This window comes from Neopelma chrysocephalum, unplaced genomic scaffold, assembly GCF_003984885.1.
Source record: "Neopelma chrysocephalum unplaced genomic scaffold, ASM398488v2 Primary Assembly neopelma1_61, whole genome shotgun sequence".
Lineage (NCBI taxonomy): Eukaryota > Metazoa > Chordata > Aves > Passeriformes > Pipridae > Neopelma > Neopelma chrysocephalum.
Window position 1 is genome coordinate 338291 of NW_020897716.1, and position 22698 is coordinate 360988.

The following is a 22698-nucleotide window of genomic DNA, read 5'->3' on the forward strand; positions in this document are numbered from 1 at the left end:
GTAAGGAAATTCTCCCACCTCTTGATTACGGGACCTGGTTCAGCTTTGACACTACACCGGGTCTCTCGTAGCCTCAGCTGGGGCTGGGGCTCATGGCCCCCAGAGGGGGCTCACTGGCCCCCTGCCTCCTCGTGGTTCTGATCATGGCTACCAACCTACTAAAACTACTTCACCACCTTCTCTTCCGTTGCTGTGGGTATGTAATTTCCGTAGGGCGCATATGAACCTTTGATTGGTCTAGTATTATCAGTGGGGCAAACCATTACTGCCCCAGAGAAAAGGTTTTTCAAACCACCACATTCTGTTAGAAGAGTTTGCAGGAAATCATGACGATTTCTTTTTCCCCAAACAGAGGTTATCAAAAGTTAGAAGAACCTGCCAAGAAGCTGAAGCTATATTTGAAAAAACAACAAAAAAAAGTCCTACTCTGGTAGGTTGTATATAAAGCCCACTAATGTACTCAAATTTTTGTGTTTGTCCTATCAACTACCAAAATGTTTCAAAAATTATTATAATTATTGTCACGTCTCTTCAGATGCATCAGGAACATGAAACCTGCTTCAATATGTGTAGGAATAATAGGTGATTGGGGTATAACAGTGTCGTGGTTTGACTCGTATAGCCTCCCCTGGGGCTGGAAATGGTTAATCCCAAGTAAGTTTCCGATGCAGAGACCAATGGAGAGCTGTGTTCACCCCTGTGAAGTTAGCATATTACAACAGCCAGAGAGGAAGTTGTTGGCAGAGAGAGAATTGGAGCCACGAGGGGTGGCCAGGGGCCCCTGAACCCGGGGGGCCCCTGGGCCTCTGTGGCCTTGGTTCGTCCAGGGCCAAGGTGGTTTCTTCGCCGTTTCCCCCACTGCCCTGAAGAGGCGGTGGCGCGGGGCTTGAGAGGCCAGCCAGGGGCTGGAGCCAGCCCCCCCCAAGAAGGCAGGCATGGCACTGGAGCTGAACCAGAGATGGGCCGAGGGGTGGCCCGCAGTGGGTCAGGCTGATAGTCATGACCCTGGAGAAGCAGGGGTGATTGTGCAGAGCTGGAAGAATTCCAGCCAGAGGAGAGAGAAAACTTCAAGCAGTCTTGCTGCCACTTCCCCCACAATGACGGGAGAGGAGGTGACCTGGAGCTGAGATTGAAACACGGAGATGGGCCGAGGGGCTTGGAGGTGCCCTCGTGGGTTTGGACTAGGGCAGCCGAAAACCGAACAATGAGGAATGCGGGGGGAATGACCCTCCTTGCCACGTGAAGTTGAGCTGATGTAGCAGCTGAGATAGAGAGAAGCCAAACCAAGCAGGCTTTTTCTGGGTAAGGACTTTCGGTGAAAACTGTATGGCCAGTCTTCGCGAACGAAGATTTTTGGGAAAGGTCTTTTACCTTTCAAGCCTGCGCAATGGATTTTTTAGGTGAGACACACCATGCGCTGAACTGAGCCCACCCTTTAATCCTAAGGTTCGTCTGCCGGGGCCAAGTGAGCTTGGACAATGGCAGTGAGGTCCTCAGGACATAGGTTTGTTTAGAGTGACCTTCTCTTAGATGGATGGCCTTACAGGGCTGACGAGCTCCATCTGCCCGGGGGAGTGTCCCTGACCGGGAAATGAATCCAGGCCGCGGCGGTGAGAGCACCACATCCTAACCACTAGACCACCAGGGGTCCCCTGGTGAAAACTATTTGGGGTATAAAGACTGAGCAGAAACCCAGAAATCCTGCAACCTGGAGAGGAAGAGCAGACATCTTACTCTCTGGGAGGAACCTTCACGAAACAGGGAGAAAGGACTCAAAAGCTGACCCCCTGTAACTCATGATGAAGACCTGGTGCAGCAAGTGTTCCCTTGCAGTCCAGGAGGAGACCTTGGCAGAGGCCGAGGAGCTGGTGGGGGTGCAAAAGACCCCTTCCCTGAAACCCCAATGAAAGAGACTTTAGCTATTGCCCTGAAGAGTTTTCTTCTGAACTGATGTGAGAGGACCCCCAGGGGTGGTAGAAGTTGTATTAATACTATGTATTTATTTGCTTTTTAGTTTCTATAGGTTTTATTCTGTTAGTAATAAATTTTCATATAATTTCCCCATGCTGAGTTATGCCTGTCTGAAACCTTCTCTCTCTTACATTGAGGCAAATTGTGGGGGAGCTTGGAAATTGGATTTTTGTGAGCTTTCAAACCACAAAAAACAGGAATACTCTAACATGTCAAGGACAATGCAACGAAATTTCATTAATTCTTTGCATTGTTGTTCTCTATGGAATAACCTGGGGAAATTTGCCATGCCAGAACACTTTCTGTGGGGTACCCTTGAGAAAGTCTTTCTGAAAGTGACTGTAGAGGGTTAAAATGAACAGCAATAAATCACCAAAACTAGATTGTTCTCATCCAAAAGCTTCAGAGCAACTCCAGCTTATAGCACTGTGTGACCTCTGGCCTTTGTCCCTTGTCGCGGTAGGAACGGCCGTGCGACATAAAAAAGGTTCCAACAAAGTTTATTTCCAGGAAAAAGACAGCACACCGGGGCTGCTTAGCAGTCCCTTTAAGTACAGTTTTTGAACACACGTAATCCACACAGATAGGACAGTTCAAACTCTCACACCAGAATTCTTACAGCTAATAGGTGCATTTTCTAAACTCTACTTTCTCACAACAACTTTGCTCTTTCTCAAAACAGCCCTGTGAGGTTCCCACAACAGTCCTGAGCACCTGCTCTTATTTTTCTCTCATGTTGATGTTCTTCCCAACCACTCTCGTTCAAAACAGGTCTGTGTTCTCATGAGACAATGTTCTCTGTTCCCACGGGACAGCTTCTTCAGGATGCATCAGTATACTGTCAGGATCAGGGCCTCGGTCCTCTCTTTCAGTCCATCTCAGGGGTACACTTTGATCTGGTCAACATCGACTGCTTCGTCGATAAGTGCCAGGCTGCTGACAGGTTCTCTGTCAACCCCCGACAGTCCCTGAGGAGCAGAATACATAGGATAAATATGATGCCCAACTTCAAGAGGTTTCCAGCATGGTTTGTGGAATTCTAGGCCTGTAAGTCTGATATAAGTACTCGGTACAGTGTAGAAACTATAATAAAAAGTAGAATTAGAGGCTATCTGGATAAGTATTGTGTGCTTGGAAAGAGTTAGGATGCACATCTGCCTTGCAAATGTATTACTGTTCTCTGTAGGAGTCAACACACTTGTAGATAAAGATGATGTGTGGTGCAGTCTACTTTATTAGACACCTTTGTAAAAATCAGCTTCTTCATTAGAGGATTTTAGGAAAGCTAAGCAGTTATGACAGCAGAAGGACAGTTCTGATATGGATAGATAATTTGGCTAAAAGTTTGAAAACAAGGTCAATGGTCAGGTCTTACAGGGGAAGGAGATTACAAATGACTGTGTGATGGGATCTGTGTGCTCAATGGCTCTTCTCACAAATGGCTTGGAGAGAAGCTGCTGGTGATACCAAGTTATCACAGTAGCAGTGGCAAGGGTGAAATCCTGCTGGAGAACTGCAGATGGACTTCATGAGACTGAGTGACTGGCTAATAAAATGTCAGATGAAACTCACTTTGGGTAATGATAAAGTATGCATGTGGGGAACAAACAATCTGGTTTGCATAAAAGATGAGTAGCGAGCTGAGCTCATACTGGGAATTGGGGTATCTGGAGTGAGAATCTGAGGTTTTAGTGGATAATTCTGTGAAAAACGTCAATTTACTCACTAGTGGTTAAAAACGCAAATCAAATGTGAGGGCTTAAAAGGAATACAGAACAAAACATGACTTAACATGTAAATAAATTGTTTGCCTGCCTCTGAATAATGTGTGAAGGTCTGATCTCTGTATTTAAAAAATAATGTAGTAGAGCTGGAAATGTTTGGAGAAGGACAGCAAGGATGATCAAAGGCACAAAAAATCTTTTGTAGAAGGCTATGACAAAGTGAGCTGGGACTCACTTTGGCGAGAGACAGCTGAGTAGTCTCTGATACAAGACTGTCAGAAGTGGTGTGTAGAGGGCTGAATATTCACTTTGTTGAATATTCACTGTGTGTTCCAATTCCAAGAACTGCTGGGCATCAAATGAATCTGATAGGAGAAAGGCTTAAAGAAAAAAAGTTGAATCTTCCTGCAAAGGGTATCAGACACGTGGACCTTTCTGTTAAAGGGTGTCATGAACATATTTATGTAATTTTGATGGAAACTGGATAAGTTAAGAGAAAGTTGGTGTTGGGGATTACTAACTACACAAAACACAGCAGCTCATGTCCCTGAGCTAAAACAATGGGAGGTTGGGACAAAGTTAAGGGTGCCATACTTATTTGGTACTTGATCTTCTCTAATTATGTCTCCCGCTGAATGCAAGTTATGATAGACAGTGCTGGATTTCTAGTTGGATATAGTACAGCCACTCTCCCCTGATGGAGTAGACCAGGGGCTCTGCTTCAAGCAGCACCATGACCTGGTCACAAGACCAGGCAGCTGCAGCAGCTCTGGTGGCCATTGTACAAAGTGCATAAGACAACGAGGTTTGTAGTGCCCAGCCCCTTTGCTGCCCTTTCACCCATGTTCAGGATGGACACCAACAATTAACAGTGAGTTTTCCAGTATTTTGTGAGTGCTTTCCACAGATGTTCAGGATGACATGTAGCACAACTGCTGAAAAAAACAGATTATATAGATTTGTCTGGTGGGTTTTTTAGACTGTTTCTCTATACTGAGTGTATTGCAATCTGGGTGTTGCCCTGCAATTTGCTCTCCAGTCTCCAAATAGAGGAACAGTATTCAGTGTATTCAGTGTGCTGCATAATGCTTTTGCAAGATTTCTTTTTTTTTTCTGTAGTGGTGAGACTTAATTGGCTTTTTTTGTTATCATTTATTTTCATACAGCTTCCAGAGCCTCTTTCAATCTCCCTGAAGTCAGGGAGAATCTTTCCTTTGACCTTCCCAGCTTTGGATTCAGTCCAGCAGTTTGCTTCTTGCTGAGCTGTGGTCTGCTTTGTTAACTCTAGGGATGCAGCCCTGGAGCACCAATTTACACAGCCTGCACCTGGAAGTTTTGATAGCTGAATGGGGTGGAGACACAGGAAGCTGTGCAGAGGGAAAACATGAATTTATATTTTTACTGTAAATCATTGGAACTGGTGTGTATTTCCATTTCTGATTTCTGGACATGGAACTAGTAAAAGAACGGAGTAAAGTGTATGTTCACCTATTTTTTTCCCCTTGTACGAAGAAAAACAACTACAGACCTTGTGCCTATTAGAAATTAAATAGCAGCATGTTCTTTTTAACCACTTTCTATTAAAGTGAGTGAGAAGCAAAGGTTTATGCGGAACGCTCAACCTGGATTTGAATCTGCGCTGAGATGTTACAGACTATGTGTCAGAGTTTTGTGTCCAGCTTGTAAAATCTTGGATAAAATGGCATCCTGAAGGAGGACATCAAGGCAGGGTCCCATGTTTTAGCATCACTCTGATCAACTTGGTTAACATCTGATAACTACACTTAATGACTCGTCGAGGTCAGGCTGCTGCTGTGCAGATGTGAGCTGTTGTGTTAATGTGGCTAAATCCTGTAGCTGCTCTGTCTTGCTGTGTTCACTCTGTTTTGTGCTGACCCATGCTTGTCCAGCAGCTGCTGCAGCATGGGTGAGGGGCTGTTCAGATGCTTTGCAGGGATGGCTGACTGCCTTGTCTTGGTGGTCAGCATGGATCTGCCAGAATCACATCTCTTGCTGCTAAGGTGCTCTAAGCTTATGATGCTGGGCTAGGACTGTGGTGGGAGTGATACAGAATGATTTTTGTGAGCTGCCAGGTGCCAGGAACACACACATACTTTTTGGTCTTTTAGTTGAGCATCTTTTTTTTTTCCTTTTCCCCCCTAAATATGCTTGTCTGATCTGCTCTCAATGTCCCTCGAATACTGGTGCTCTGACACCCAGCAGCACTGCTGCAGTTAATCTGCTTGATCATGGCTGCTGTCTGCACTTTCTGTAAGAGGTCACTGGAGCTCAGCTGCTGTGAGAGGCTTCTCAGAGCCATGTTTATACCTGTATCTTCTGTTATCAACTGGATACTCAGTTGTTCATCCTGGAAAACTACAGCTGGATCCTTGAAATTCAGTTTCTGGGAGTTTCCTGTGTGTCATTCATTCAAAAGCAGATGCTGGCAGCCCTCATAACAAAACTACATCTGTATTCCTGGTCTTGAGCAGAGCTGCAGGTGTGACTGACTGCAGGGAAACTGAGAGGAAGCTATCTAGTGGAAAAAAAAAGATGCTTGCCAATGAAAATGAGAAAAACTTAGGAAAGCATTCCATGTTATAGTCACAGAAATAGATGGCACAAGTAAGGGGACTCCCAAAATGGGTGAAATGGCAAATAAAACAATTATAGGAGGGAGAGGGAAAGTAGTAAGGTTTGCAGGAAAATCAGATGTGTGGATGAAGTTATTTTCAAGGTCCATTTTAAAGGCTGGGAGCAGGCAGCCATTTTTGAAAATCTTGTCTTTGGACTTCTCTTCTTCAGACTTCTCTCGTAGCTGTATGTTTTCTATGGTTTTAGCTGAAGAATGGATGTTTTTGATCTGCCAGCCAGTGCACCTCCCTGTCTGGACTGCTCTATCTGGAATCTGCAGATGGTTTTCCTGCCCACACGGGAGACTCTAACAAGAGGACTGTGTACAACCCCTCTGTTCATTCTTTCAGGGTGGACTAATATGTTAATTAGACAGCATTTTGCAATGGAAAGCAAGCAAAACACATCTGCCTCTCAGGCTCTTGATATTAGCCAGCCTGCTTTTTACTGTGCATGTGGCTGCCGAATATGGCCCTGACTTGTGCTTGCCAGTTCATGTTCTTAAGAGTGAATATTCCCTTCATACACTGAGCTGAAATAGCGTTCTTCAACATAACAGAGCCCATTTTGTTGAACTGCTTAATGGGAACTAAATGTTACCAGATTCCTCTGTTAATGAAGAGTTTCTAAGTCTTCGTACTAGCAATAAAGAGAATGAAATTAATAAGGATCTTTCCTGGTGAGTTAAAGGGGCTCTGCACTGGGTTCAGTGGCCATTCCCAGACCAAATTTTAATGTGGCCTTCAGGAGGGACATGAGACCAGATTCATGAACTAGACCATTGACCTGTTGGGGAATATACAGACTGTTTTTATGGCAACTAAGGTAGTATTTTACAGATGAAAAGCTGATGTCTATGCACTGAAGGACGCTCAAATGCACACCTGATGATCACATTAGTGCTTTATTGCTCTTCCTGGTTCACAGATCACTGCAAGAGTGATCACTGCAAGAGTAGAGAGGATATCTCACTCCTAATGTTGACCCATCTCTTTCTACAGTGGTCTTGGGATTGTGTACTTGGGGAGTAGATGGGGCTTTTAGGCAGGTTTTTGTGCCTGGCTTCAGTACAGACACCACCTGAAGTTCATTGAAGCCCCAGATGTCCTCCAGGAACTGGGCATGAAGGAAGGCTGCACGCCAAGGCAAGGGCTTACTGCTACATGCTTCCTTCCATGTTTTCCCAGAACACTGTGGAAATAAAATGAACATGTGCATACTCTTTATTTCCCTGCAGGGGTGCAAGGCATGGATGGGAAAAGACAGGTACAAAATAATTCTTTAACTTTGTGTTTTCTGCCAGAGTATGATCCAGCACAATTGATGCTTACTGGACTTGAGCAGCAGAGTAGTTATTTACTGCTGGCTTACATCTGTGCTTATAGTAAATAACACCGGCCTGCAGGGCAATTCCCTCCTGTGGTGCCTCTGGAGCAGCTCAGAACTGCACTATCTTTTGTTAAGAATGCAACTCAGTCCTAAATATAAATTGTTGCTTTGAACAGCTTTTCTATGGCTTTTTGCAGTAAATGGGAATGAGTGTGTGCTGTACAGGTGTCTGTAGAGTTGGTTAAAGAGAGGTTTTACATAAAACGGACTTATGAAAGCTCAGAAAGAGTACCAGCAGATAACTAAGCAGAATTAAATATGTATTATGTGATACAACATAAGAAATATGTCTGACAAATATTTTGGAAAGTGTTTTAAAGTACTCATTATATTTCCCAAGATAGACTGAGAAGAAATAGAATTATTTTTGATGAAAAAAATTGATCTCTCATTGCTAGACATTTTCTTTCTCTAGAAACTGATGAATATAACATCATGTTAGCTTTTGTAAATGTCATATGAAATAGATGAGGAGAGTGACTTGGTAGAAAAGCTGTAATAAATCACAAGGTGACACAGTTCTTTCTTCTTTGTTGATCATCTTCCAAGAAAGCGATTTGAGGAGGGAAAGATTACAAGTATAAAGAAAATAAAACCAAATCTCCCTCCCCTTTGTGAAGGTAGATTAAATGGGTCAGAAACCATCTTTTTCCTGAAAAAGAAAACCCAAAGGCTGCAGTGTGGTCTAGACAAAAAACTTAGTTATTTGAATAAATGGAAACAATAATGGCGTGTAAATAGCCCATTCTGTAAGCTGGTAGTTGAACTTCTAAAGTGGGAACAAAGTCATTAGGGAAAGAAGCAAAATCAGAGGATGCTGTTAAACCAGAATTTAAGATGACACCTTGAGGTCGGACCAGATGATCATAATAGTCAATAGAATTCTTTTATAGCACCAAACTGTGTTTATACTTTTCCAGGAATGGTTCCATTGACTCTCAGGATTTGTATAACTCTCTGTTTTTTATTCTCAGGTTGTTCCTATTAAACCCTTACTGCTGTTTCATATCATTCACATAGTTGGTCCCCTTTTCTTCACAGTTCACAGCTGCCTGCTGAAGGCCAGAGCTTTCAAGGTGCTTGCAAAAATAAGGGAATCACAGATGTGCCACCTATATGCCCTTTTACAGGCTATGTGCTCTGTGTTCTGCTCAAAGGGCATGCTGGAAGAGAAATAATGCTGCTGTGCTGTGGGTGGCCTTATTTTTGATGTAGCCTATGGTGTGCTTTTCAGCTTGACATTTCAAGGGTGAAACAGCAAACTTCTGCTCAAAGATTTGGGAAGGTACTCTACATGGACTTGCACTCTGCAGCGGTTGATGTGATTACAGCAACCTGCCTTCACTTGCTTGGGTGTGAAGTGGGTCAGTATTAGTGACAGTCGAGCAGCTCCTCTGCTAATTGGTACCCTCAGGTCACTGACAGCCAGTGAGGCTGTTTACTTTCTCCCAGAGAAAAGCATTTTAGGTGGACACTCTGCAAAAGTGCTTAGCATGGAAACTTCAATGACAAGTGAATTTTGCAGTCAGAAATCCTGTGCTGAATGTCATGAAAATGAAGAGAATATATTTAAAGCATTGCCTTTAAGAGAAAGAATAAAAATTCCTTATCCCTTTGATAGCTAAAATGTTAAACTTTTAGGTGGTGACTTTCAGAAACTCTCTTTAAATAAAAGAAAACGAAATCATTCACATAGGAGTCTGTGAATGTCAGAGCCAGGGTTTTAAAAAGCAATATTAACACCATGAGGTTCATTGTCCTTGCTGCTGCACAGGTAAATTTGCTGCTGCTCCATGGACTTGCGGAGCATGTGAGCAGCAAGCCCATGGGAGCGCTACCTCTGAGCTGGCTCCAGAATGGCCATTTTTCTTGTTATGATGTGGTTGTGCTTGCAGCTAGCCTCAGAGCCTTGAGCTTTAACAGTTCCCATTTCTGTGGGAGAGCTGCAACATGCACTGTTTTCGTTTCTCACCTTTTTCTTGACTGCAGACACCTATGGTAGTTTCCTTCTGGATGGAGGGACTGGAAAACTGCTGTTGTTAGGACAGGTGCCATATACATCTGCATGCAGCTTGATTTAGTGACCTGACCATCAGTGAGGTTCCTTGAATGATCTTTTCCCTGTGTTTCTGCATCAGGCACTAGGGTTGATGTAACACATCTCTGACTGCTTTAAACATACAACAGTGCTGGGTCAATAAAAAAGTCAGAAAACATCTTTAAGTAAGGAAAATTCCAGTGAATGTTGTTTTCTTAACTCTGGCTGCCGACTGTTGTTGGGGGCTCACTCTATGTTCTGCTGTCACTTGCAATATGCTCAGATGTGTAAGGATCTTCATGTTCTGTAATGATCCAAGACCTTCTGTATCACTCTCCACTGATCTGAAAAATAAGCAATTTCAGAGTTGTCATCAAAGCTAGAAAAAGCTTCTGAACAGTAGAGTTTCTTTTTTTTTTTAAATCCTACATAACCCCTGTGTCTGAAGCACGGGAAATATGTGAGTTCAGTAGGAAACTTCAAACAATATGACACCACAACTTTGAGCTCTTCTGCAATGGCCCTTCTTTTGAAAAAGATTTTTCATTTATTTTCTGATTCAGATCACAATGTGGACATATGGATAAGATAATGGGCAGCAAGGTTTTTGAATTTTAGATACATAATCAGAGTGATTTGAAGTAATTTTGCTGAAGCTGGAAGAAGGGAAGTGAAATGGAGATGTGTCTAAACCATTTTCACTAGAAACTATGAAACTATCTCAGTTTGCATGATGAGTCTTCAAATTATCCTATTAATCCTGCTACCAAAAAGACCAGAAAGCACATACCACAGATTGCACATTTGATTTTTGTCCTCACATGTTCTTCAGGAAATAAAAGAAGCAAACAATATCAGGGAAAACATAAAACTTCTTTTACGCTTGATAGTATTTAGCCTGTAGACTTTGTAAGTGGATTAGCATTGCTAGGGGAAACTGTCCTGGGTCAGCATGGTCCAGGAAACATCAGTTATGTCATATAATGTGGACCTGTGTAAATAGACAGGTTCAGACTACAAATTAAAACCACAAAGAATATTCTACTGGCATAAGGAGCAGTGGCTACTGTTCATGTGCAAATACACTGTGTGTGTGCAATAGCCAGATGTGTGGCACTGCCCAAGTAGAACTGGTTAGCCCTTGTTGTGAGTTTAGTGCACTGGACTTGTTGCACACTGATTCTTCTAGCTGGGAGTGTGAGGCACAGCATGCCCTCTATGGATGTCTCTGCATGGTTAGTGGAGACACTGTTGAGGCAAGGCTGCTGCGTCTTCACAGATCTGGCCAGTAGCAAGGCTGAGCATGCATTCCCACATGTACATATGCATACATGTGCACGTGACCGACCACATAGATCAACATGTACAGAAAAAGCAACTCCAATGGCCTTCTTTTGGTCCTCTTTCACTCACCAAGACAAAAGTCTGTTAGTGGAAAATGTGTAAATGTATACAATAGGGATCCTTCCAATGACTGATTTTAGAATCTCAGTCTGTCCAGTTTCTAGCACCTGGCTTCTGGGTCTCCCCAGTTTTGGCATCTAGGCATACCTGCCCCAGTCCCATTACTGGTACATAGACCCCCTCAAAAACACAAGGAAGGGTACAGACATGCATACTGTGAATGGCCTTAGACACTCTGTCTAACCAGTAGCTGGCTCTTGGATCCTTTAATGTTCAGTTGTGTCATCCACAGACACATGCATGTGTGAATGAGTCTCTCAGCTGAGCTCATACCCCATTGTTTCTTCAGTAATTTGCTTGGACTTGTTGTCTCTCCAGTAGCCAGCACTCAGGCCGTCTAATCTTTCCCATATGCAGCCCAGACTGTTTTGGTGTCTGGCTCCCAAGCTCTTATCCTACTTGCCAGATGATGCAGCTTGATACTTACTAGCTGTTACTGACATTATCATCATCGTGGCTAGGCTTCGTGAACAAAGATTTGGAAAGGGCTCTACCCACACTTGTTACAAGCGTGCTGGTGGCTAAAAAGGCCAATTTGAGGTAAGTCCAGTTGCAAAAGGCACAGCAGAAAGACTCCTTAGATGGTATATTCTGCAAGACACTATTCTTTCTGCGTTGTCTTTTCTCCTTGAGGGTGATCCTGCGTGCTTTCTCAAAAGCATCAGCAGCGTTATAGATGGTGTGTCTCCAGGCCTCCCGACTGGAGGCCAGAGTAGACCAGTTATGATGATCAATATGGCCAAGGCTGAGATGTTGTTTCAGGGAGTCCTTGAATCTTCTCTTCGGGACTCCTCTCATGCAGCAGCAGTGGCAAGTTCACCATAAAGCAAGATCTTAGGGAGGCGGTGGTCCTTCATCCTAGAGATGTGCCCTGCCCAACGCAGCTGTGTTCTCAGCAACATGGCTTCAATACTTGTGATTTGTGCTTGTTCTAGAACAGACATGTTAGTCACATAATCTGACCAATGGATGTTTAGGATTGTATGGAGGCAGCGTTGATGGAAGTGTTCTAGGAGTCGCAGGTAGTGACGGTAGATGACCCATGATTCGGATCCATATAAAAGAGTAGACAGCACTATGGCTCTGTAAACACTGATCTTTGTACTTTTCTTCAAGAGTTTATTTTGCCAAACTCTTTTATGGAGTCTTCCAAAAGCACTATATGCCTTTGCTAACCTGTTTCTATCTCTCCGTCAATCTTACCATCCGAGGAGATGAGGCTGCCTAGGTAGTTAAACTGCTGGACTGATTTGAGCTCTGATTTGCCAAATGGTGATATGGGTATGATGGAGGACTTCCTGAGGTGCAGGTTGATAGAGAACTTCTGTCTTCTTTAAACTGACTTCCAGCCCAAAAATCTCAGCAGCATCTGCAAAGCAGGATGTTAAATGCTGCAGAGCTGCTTCTGTGTGAGTGACAAGGGCGGCGTCATCAGCATAAAGCAGCTCCCAGACAAGATGATTTAAGGTCTTAGTGTGGGCCTTCAGTCGCCTTAGGTTGAATAGGCTTCCATCAGTACGATATCGAATGTAAATACCATCCTGATCATTGAGGTCTGCCGTGGCCCTTTGGAGCATCATGCTGAAAAAGATTGTGAATAGGGTTGGTATGAGAACGCAGCCTTGTTTCACACCATTGGTTATTAGAAAGGGCTCAGAAAGTGCATTGCCACATCTGACTTGGCCTTGCTGATCCTCATGAAGTGAGAAGATCATTTTAAGGAACTTGGAGGGACAACTTAAACGTTCCAAAATCTGCCATAGACCTTTTCTGCTCACGGTATCGAAAGCCTTGGTGAGATCAACAAAGGTTGCATAGAGACCTTTATTCTGTTCCCTACACTTCTCTTGCAGTTGTCTGAGAACAAATATCATGTCAGTACATATCACACAATACACATGCTCTTTATCCCATTTCTTCAGTTGCTGCTACTACAGACGTGTGTCTAGGATTATGATCTCCAGTAGAGTTACTTGCACTTGGACCACTTGTGCATTGTAGTTTATCCAATTGCTGGCACTGCAGATGCACTTGAACTTCTCTAAACCCACTTACACATAGAGTAGAGTCTCCTCACCCAGGAAAAGAAAAAAGGAGTTTCACAAGGTCAGGCTGCAACATTCAAATGCAGGGCATGGCTGGATAAGCAAACTGTTTTTATGCAATCAGCCCTTTCATCTCTGTATCTCTCCATTTTCCTATGCTTGTTCCTTGCCAGACTACCTTCATCCATACTTTTCCCTACTTTTGGTTTCTTCCCTACACTTTCTAGAACAAATCTTTTGCGATCCCAAAATACTCTTCCCCTGTACCCCATAACGAATCCCATATCCCTTTAGGCAGTAACTGCTTCCCCCTCAGTCTGTAATGTAATCACAACTGCTCCTACTGACTTCTAGTGATGGTTTTAATGCCTGGACAGCTGGACTAATCACTCCTGAGAGGAGCCAGAGCAGGAGGCTCCCTTTCTCTTATCAAGCTATTGGTGTTCTTGTGCTTGACATTCTACTCCTATGCTTATTGGTTTTTCTGGAGATTATCCTTCAAATTAAACAACCTGATAATTTGGTTGTTTACCAAGTTTAAATCAAGGCTTCTGTTACGTGAAGGAAGGAGAAAACTTTTAGGAAGAAATTCTTTACTGTGAGGATGGTGAAGCACTGGAACAAGTTGCCCAGAAAAGCTGTGGATGCCCCATCCCTGGAAGTGTTCGAGGCCAGGTTGGATGGGGCTTTGAGCAACCTGGTCTGGTGGAAAGTGTTCCTGCCCATGGCAAGGGAGTTGGAACTAGATGATTTTAAGGTCCCTTCCAACCCAGGCCATTCTATGATTCTATGAAAATGGCAACTGACTCTCCTTTTATCACTTGGAGGAAGAGAGGTAGCAGTACAATACAAAATGGGACACCACAGTGTGGAGTGAAGGAAGTGGTTTAGGGGAAGAGGAAAGAACAGCGGAGGAGTCATCCATGGATTTTCGCCTCATGTTGAGAAGGAGGATAAGAGTGAGGAGACAGGAGATGACATCAACACTATACCGAGTCTGCAGTGAATTGATGCATCATGCATAGCGAGAAACTAGGCTGGGCAGATTGAGATATTTTCCTTTTGATATGTTGCCTATGTGGCTACTGTCATGAAGTGTCAGTGTAACCACCATTTTACTCCCTGGATCAGCCTCTCAGTAGCAGGATACACCTTCCTAATACTCCTGGGATGCTCTTCCTACTAATTTTCTCCCTGAAATATAGAACAGTTTGAAGCTTGTACCTGAAAGTGAGGAACAATATATCTTTAAACATATAAATTATTTGTCTGAGCTTGACCTTTCAAGTGAAGGCATGTTGGCATGGAAAAGCTGTTATCATGTCTTTGGGACATTTTACCTTCACTAACTTTCTGGTGGTGATATGGGAAATTACAGTGTTCTCACGGTGGTAACTCATTAAACCCCAGATGAAATGATACATGAGAATAACACAGAAGCATAACCAGGTCACTTAGTGATGCCAGTGATGTGGCATATAAGCATAAAGTATCTAAGAGAAAAAAACTCACCCAACTTTTATTTCTATAAATAGCAGTCAGAAATATGTTAGCAGGAGGAGATGTATTTTCAGCCAAACTCCAGATAGGCTACAGGAAAGCTTCAGAGATGGTTGCTCCACTCTGCCATTGGAGAGTACAAACAATTGGTAAGGATTAGATATAGGGCATCCTAGTGCCCAGGCAAAAATATTATGGATACTTCATTTTTATGAAGTTCGAAAGCAATAAATACCTTTTAAAACTCAGAAGACTGACCTGATAGACCTGATGGTGAGAAAAACAGAATCATGACTGACTTCTCTCAGACACTGGAACATTAAACAATTCTCTGTCTGGCATAGCTTTATCCTAGCATATATTCCTGTTTGATTTAACTTGTGCAATTACAGATGAGATTTTCTTTCAACACTTTAGAGTAATTTGTCTGTATACATATTCTTCATGATTGATGTTTAGTGAAGCATTCATGTGCTTTCACTCAACTGCTTTGTTTAGTTGCTGCATGTTTCCTGACCCATTTCCTCCTCATTATCCGGTTTTCTTTTCTGTATGTTCCAATATTCATTTACTTCTTTGTGGAGTGAGAGACATGAACATCACTTTTTCTTGGGATGCTTATTTCCAAGATCACTTTTATTCATATCTCCGCCTCTCCTTTTGATTAAGTTCTACCATATCCAAATGTCTCAGCATTTCAAAATCTCCGTTTACCCATATTCTCCTTGGATAAATATCAGCTTACTGCTTCAAAAAAAGCCCTGTAGTAGTGGCTTTTACTTCCCCTGTCATGCTATTTAATTACTTTCTTTACAGACTCATTTCTTTCACATGGAAAATCTCCCCCTCTTGTTCTCTGTATCATTGTGATCTTCTTGCCTGATGACCCATTCCCTAACTGCTCAAGGAAGGTAGTGTTACTTACTCAGAAATATGTTACATACACATATACACATAGAAGTGTAGCATTGCATACGCAGAACTGCTTCCTATGTGCTGTTCTGCTTCTCTGAGCTTCTGCTATGCATCTCTTTCTTCTGAAGTCCTTAAAGTTCCTTTCCAGTTTCTCTGATTCTGATTTTCCCCCAGTTTCCTTTAAAAACAGCTTCCAATATTTCTGCTTTTCACTTTCACATCTTCATTCTAAATTCTTGGGTTTCTTGACTTTTGTCCAGGTTTTGGAGATCCTGTAACTTTTTTGATCCCACCTAATATTCTATGTATTTTTTTTTTAATCAATACTTTCTTACGGTGCTAGTGATTTCACCTGCAAAGGCTTTGGTTGGTTACATTTGCCAGCTTTCCTTTTATTGCACACAGTGTCAATAAAAATGACTCTTGATCCCTCTGCTCTTTAACACGCTTACTATATTATTATCACATAATCTCAGTAGTGCAGCAATAAGAATCTGTCTCTTATTTGGAGCTTCATTTACTGAGTGCTGCCTTTCATAACTCTAGCTCATCTGTTTCTGCCTCATTTCTCTCTCTCACCTCCTTTCTTCTGTCTTAGCTTATGATCATATCTCTCTAACTAGCTTTTAATTTGATAAATCTATTTGAGATAAAAATTGTTAGTTTGTATTTATAACTGTCTTCAAATACATTGTTACATAACATTTGTAACATCTTTATTCCTGCAAAATGGCAAAGCACAACATAAGGACACACACTTGTTCCAGGGACACCTGAAGTGCAGAGTGAAATACTGGGACTCTTAAACAGCTTATAAATACTCTGCACAAAATAACTATACACGAATAGAGTGTCTAATACCCACTTGACACTGGAGAGGCAATTTTAGCGCAAAGGATATATCTACACACAGTGGAACTGTTAAATTCCACAAAAGTGCCGAGAGGTACAGTAGTGACCCAGTCTATGCCTGTTATCTGCTTTGTAGTGATAATATTTCCTGTTATGAGTTCTGGAGGGATAAAACCTTTGAACTCTAAAGTTAGAAAAACTGATCCAATGAAAAGTTAAACATAGATTTATAAGACACTTCTTAGATTAAATTAGATGCAGAACATAAAGCTGGGCTTTAATGATGCTTCTTCATGTGCTAATCAGTCCCATACTAGTCATCTGAGGATACTGATGAGAGATGAAAATTGAAGGAATTAAAGAACAATTTGGAAGAATAAAAGCACTAAGGAAATAAACTACATATTACTGAAGCTTTAGACCTTGGTCCTGCAAAGTGTTACTTACTTATACAACTGCAGACAGTGACTTACTTCAGTAACACTGAATCTATTCCCAGTGCTTAAAATTAAGCATATATGAAAACTTTTGCAGGTGCAGGGCTGATTGAAATAGGGTGTGAAGATCTAATTTTAGAATAGAACAAAGAGAAAGTAAAGGGTGGTCAAACAACCTGAAATATATTTTGGACATATATGTTCTAGACTTCTGTCTTTGTTATAAAACATGGGGTTTTCGATCTCATTAACAAATACTGAAACTTCATGTTTCTACAAACACAAAATGCAGCTGGGTTCTGCTCTGATGATTTTTACTTTTCAAACAAACACAGTGGATAGAAGGTGGATGATAGAGCATGATAAGTTATCTAACCTTAAAACCTCAGGACCCTGCAGATATTTACCACCAAAATGAAACCATGCTTCACCTCTCCTTTTGTGGAATGCACTTGGATGCAATGACAAGATAAACTCAGAAGAGTAGGTAAGAAGCAGAGGCAGGGAGACTTAAACAGGCCAATACCAAAGCCAGGACATTGGTCCCACTGCTGTCATTGTTAAAGCATGTTCACTCTCTACATATGTAGAAAAAATTATGGAGGAATGCAGTAATTTTAGACCTTTGAAAACTGTGGGCCTGTCTCACACCTTAGTAAATGCTTCCATGCAAACTTGCTCCCTCAGGGAAGCTGCCCTTCAGTTTTCTTCTGGGTATTTCTGTTTTGCAGAAGGAAGGACTTCCCATTTAGAAAACTCCAGTGTGTGATTTGCACTTGTTTGAAGCAGCTGCTAGTGTGCTCTTTCTTAATTAATAAAAAAGTGAACATTTCTTCTTGGAAACAAGCTATCGAGAGTCCAAGAAATATTTTGTATAATCACAGATTTTGTATTTGGTGAACAAGATACTTGAAAATACATGCAAGGTGCAAGCAAAGAGCACAGCTAAGATAGTCAACAGCACAGTGTTGCAAAAAATTCACCAAATGGGATCTGAAGTGTAAGCACTTGATAAACAATGAATGAAGTGAGACACAGTAAATAGAAACAGCACCTGGAGACATGCATGCTTAAGGAATCACAAAAAAGAAACCAGTGTATGCGATGAATTTTAACACAGCAGTCTCAGACTACTGGCTTTTTTTAAAAAAAACCAAACTATTGTTTTGATTATTATGGTTTCCTACTACAAATTATATCCAAACTGAAAATACTCAGATTTTGTAGGATTACACTCTGCCAGATATGCATTTAGGATTCCACTGATAAAAATAATTTTTTAAAGTAATGATAATCAGATATCCTGTGTTGTTGAACACATTTCTTATTGAAACTAAGAGAAACTACAAGTTTTCAGAACCTCTTTGTGCAACAAATCCTAAGATCATATTTGGTTCCCATTAGTATGGACATTGCAAAATCCCCAGAGAAATCGACTGTATGAGAATGGATGGCTGCAACAGGCTGTTAAGAAAGAATCGCAGAAGGCAACACACAAAGCAGGCAGATGTGTAAGAGCTTGGATGGAAAAGAGAAATGAGGACTGGTAGAGAAGGAATAGAAATTATTCCAAACACAAGAAAAGCATGAATAAAATGCTCTATGAGAACAGAAAAGCATGTCGAGACTGAGGTCATAGTTCAGCCAAGATACCTGTCCTTAGAATTTACAGTTAGAGTAAACAAGTTAGAGTAAACCCAAGCTATACAAGAAGAGAGAGAAAAAAAAAGGAATTGTAATGCAAACCCCTATTCTTTGTATGTGAATAAACTGAGTTTGTTGAATGCAAAGACATCATAATTGGTATAATCATTTACAAGAATGACCTAAACCAAATTTGGGAAGTTTTGTCTGCTGACCACCACCTTGACTTACACCAGGAGAAACCCTTGGGGATGTAAAATATTTCAATTCAAGATCATGAAGACTTCACAGTTTTCAGGGTTTTGTGGGCTGTGGCTATTGGCTGCTTCTTGCATGACAGCTGATTGTCTCAGGGACACATTTTCACCCTCTTAGCTGTCTGCTGACTTTCTTTATCCAGTGCTCTGCTGTCCTGATTGCTCAAAGGTCACAATTTGAATAGTATTTTAGGTATGTTTTAGGAATGCATGCATTTAGGAATGTTTTAAGAATTACTCTTCCTCTAGCCACCGAATAGTCAGCCCAGTTTCTCAGCTAGAAAACAGTGAGGAGCTATGCCAGAAAGGCCTGCTCTCTACAATGTGTTAATTTTTATAGTTACAAAACAAGCAAATAAATGTAATTAGTAGGCTTGGATTTACAAGCCCTGAAATTTCTGAAAGTGAAGTCTACAGAAAACTCAGGTGAATAGGCTTGTATTTCTTCTCTAGATAAATGGACTAATGAAGATATTTTCATGCTGTGCATCTAAAGTCTGCTTTAATATTAGCAATGTAGGAAATAATCTTCTTGCCCACAGTATGACACTCGTATCTGCTGAAGTACTAGGTTGTCTGATAAATAAAGAAAATACCTTCTTAAAACAAAAAGAAGATTGGGTTTATAACAAATTTTCTCATTTACATTTAAAAGATAGTTCTGTCTGAAAGGTTTTCTATCAGAAATAACAAAATCCTAATTTTTCAAATTTTGAGACTGACTTCTCATTCACTCTCTCTGGTGGCCTGAGGCAAAATGATTGGGTTTTGGGCTACTGGAGGCAAGAGTTGTGCAAGTTTGGAGCTGGCTTCCTGCCAAGTCTCTGAAACTTGACAACAGGGTCTGCTTCCCAGAGATGGAAGAAAAAAAAAACAAGCAGCCAAAGTTCTAGAAAAAAAATATATTTTACGTATAAAACAGATATATACAATGAGAGTATTATATATATATATATCTATCTATAACCCCAGAAACCCTAAATAGCTTCCCGAAGGGAAAAGGGGAAGGGAGAAGGGAAAAAGGACAAATAGGACGAAAAAGGGACAAAAACAAAACAGGTCTACACAATCTAAAAACCCAGTAAACAGCAAACTGAAGAACTGGCAAGAGCTCGCTACTTCCCTTGAGAGAAAGCAGGACGTCTGGATGCGGCTCAGCACTCTCCCCTCACACGTGGCCGATAACAGCAGTCACTGTAGGCTTCAGCTCCAGATAAGCCAGACCAAGACAGGGACCACCGTTCTCCAACCTCGCCGGAAAGGAAGAGAGCGAGCTCTCTTATCTACACCTTATTTATACCCCAGGTTACGTAAAGGAATAGCATGGAATACTTCCTCGGTCACTTTCCTAGTTCCTTCCTGGTTACAAGCTGGTCTCCAGGAAGGCCTAGACTGAAACCATCACAGAGTAGTTTTGATTTTCGTAGCAAATTGAACTTCTACATGGAACAGTTTACTGGAAAAAATGTTTTCCCCCTTCTCGTTGTTGAAGTTGCAATGCTGAAAAGCATTTTCTGGCCAAAGTTTTTGCCTGTTAAAATGGAGCACATAGTACCTCAGCCTCCACTTCCCTCACAGGAGGGAGAGCTTTTGGCAGTGCTGCTTTCCTGCAGTTCTGGAGGTCTTTGGCTCAGCTCTCATCAGGTGTAAACTCTTGTAGATTCAGCCTAGGACATGTCTAACCAAAGCAAATATATTGATGGAAAATCATGCTGCTTTAAATCACCTTTAATTGCTGCTTTAAAAAAATCCTATCTCATTATAGAATTATAGAATCATTTAGGTTAGAAAAGACCTTTATTGGTTATTTAACCCAAAGCAGCATTTGGACAGTTCTAGGCTGTTTTGTTTTGTTTTTTAACGCAAAGTTTCCTCTTTTTCATGTGTCTGAACTTTTCCCATGGCTTCTCATTATGTTTGCTCATAGCAGTTCCTACTTGTTGAAATCTGTGCTTTATACCTATTGCAGAATTATGGAAAGCACCTGCCTTCTGGCTAGAAAATACTGCAGGTCTTATATACATAATCAAACAGAAAACAGTCTGAGACAGTAATAACTTGCCATCTACACTGTTCTGTTAACAACTGTTAACAACTCAGGATTCTCCATTTTGTGAATATACAATTATCATCACAGCTGACCTATGGAGGTATAAACTCATATGATGGACAACAGTCATCCAAAGTAGTTTATCTTGATGTTAGAACAAGATGGCAAAGTCAGTCTGCAAGTGTGATAAAGGATGACTGTTGGGAAAGGTGTTTTATCCATATAGTCCAGAATGATTTTTTTAGAACCGACTTTTTCTTTTAGGTTTTCATACTGCCATCACTTTATCAGGATTTCTGTTTCACAAAGGCCTAATCTCTCAAGGTTATGAAGTGGCTTTGGGAATTGAAAATTCTGAGCTCATCTCAATGTTACTTAACATTTTGCAAAATTCAATACTGGATGCATAAAATGAACATCAAAGCACCTGCATTCCCCTTTAATAATTCCAGATTTCAGGAATTTTGAAGAATCCCATTCAGAACACTAAGACCACTGTCAAGAACAACATTTGGAAATACTGTCTGCTTTTAAAAATCCCCAAATTATTTACAGGCATAACTGCTAGGTGCTGTGATTTCTGCAAATTTATTAATCAGAACTACTCTTGATATGCTTGAGAGTATCACTGTGCAAAATTATTTGGAGAATGTGGGAAAGCATCTGGGAGGCAAGTGCTAGATTCAGAGACACTTGTGCTGCCAGGGGATTGCAAGTATTTTAAGGGAATAGCTATTGAATCTTTCATGCGTATAATGTGTGTACGTGTGTGTGTGGGAGACAGGAAGATTATCCCTTCCCCTTAGTGCACCACCAAATTTCTAGTGCTGTCATATTCAATGAGGGTGAGAAATATAAAAAGCTGTGTGGACTCTAAGGAAAACACTTCATTTAGTGGAAGCATTGCTCATGATAATTTTCTTGGCTTCTCTGTGTGCAGGAATAATAATCCCACACGGCTGATAGCATTTCCATAGGTCATTCTCGGGAAAAACCCTCATACATTGAGTGATATATTTTCTACAGGCACCTGGGTAAGATAAAGATTCAGTAAAGGAAACAAAGAAAGGGTAAAAGTAACCAAATGTGGAGCTGAGAACGTCAGTCCTGTTCCCTTTCAACTAACTGTTTCACAGATTTCCAGGGCAAGGCTGCTCTTATTTAATTTTTCATGATAAAAAATTTTTAGCAACAGAAGCAAAGCAGTCAGTGCAAGAGACTCAGTGACTGGGAATTACTGTTTACATAGAAAACTCAGCCTGGCCAAGGCAGTGGAAGTGAGCTCTACAGTCTGTAGACTACGTACTTACATTTGGGAGCTGCTTTTATCTGAGAACGTCATTATTGATAAATAGTGCCCATCATATATTGGGAAAAATCATGATAGTTGGGGAAATGGAAGGCAGTGAGTATCAGAAAGGAAAAATAAAGAATATAGAAAGGAAACTTTATATTGGATTTAGTTTCTGAGATGGAAAATAGCGGCCTTATCCATCAGATAGTCGACCATCCATCATTTCTGTTCATCCACCCTTGCCACTGGAACATTTGAAATGCATGGTCAAAGAGCCAAAGAGACACAGCTACAAATATCCTTTGGAACATTTAGGAAATGAAGAAAGTGTGTAATATATATTTTTAACTCACTGCTAAGAGCAGCTAAAACAAAAGGCTTCTTATTAGATCCAGTTAGCGTTATACTACTACTTTTAACTTGCCAAACTTTGTGTCTCAAAGTAGAACTGGACTTCCACTTCAGACAGAGACATGCTACAGAA